Below are 802 nucleotides of genomic sequence, written 5' to 3' on the forward strand. Positions count from 1 at the left end.
CCCGGGACCCGGGAGAACCCCGCGAGCCGCGGCCGGTCCGGCAGCTCTCACGGGTCGCGGGTCGGCATCGGCCGGGCGGCGTTACGGACCCGAGGGGCGAGAGGGAGAGGGAGGGGGCGGGCGGGCGGCGAAAGAGGAGAGGAAGAAAGAAAGAGGAGAGGAAGAAAGAAAGAGGAGAGGAAGAAAGAAAGAGGAGAGGAAGAAAGAAAGAGGAGAGGAAGAAAGAAAGAGGAGAGGAAGAAAGAAAGAGGAGAGGAAGAAAGAAAGAGGAGAGGAAGAAAGAAAGAGGAGAGGAAGAAAGAAAGAGGAGAGGAAGAAAGAGAAAGGAGAGGAAGAAAGAGAAAGGAGAGGAAGAAAGAGAAAGGAGAGGAAGAAAGAGAAAGGAGAGGAAGAAAGAGAAAGGAGAGGAGTCCCACCGCCACGACCGCATCCACCGGCGTGGGGGTGGGTCTCGAAGGAAGGGCCAGCGCTCCGCAGCGGGAAGGGACGAGGGGTGCGGGCGGCGAAGCCCGGCCTGGCAGGCGGGCAAGGCGTGGCGACGCCTGGGGCTTTCGGCCGTTGGTTAGCCCGAACGAAAGGGAAGTTTGGGCACAGCTTAGCTGAGGGAAGAGAGGCGCGTGCACGCGCGAGCGTCGGAAAGGATGGAAGAGCTGGAGGAACAGCAGCTTTTCGCGACTCTCGGATCATTTCCGCGGCGCAAGCTATCGCGTAAACCCGTGCTACCCCGTCACGTCGGGCGTTCGGAGGACCTGGGTTTCCGACCTGTACAAACCCACTCCGGAGGCAAGACCCCGCAAGCCTC

Source organism: Aptenodytes forsteri, unplaced genomic scaffold (assembly GCF_000699145.1).
Source record: "Aptenodytes forsteri isolate BGI_AS27 unplaced genomic scaffold, ASM69914v1 Scaffold310, whole genome shotgun sequence".
NCBI classification, from domain to species: Eukaryota; Metazoa; Chordata; class Aves; order Sphenisciformes; family Spheniscidae; genus Aptenodytes; species Aptenodytes forsteri.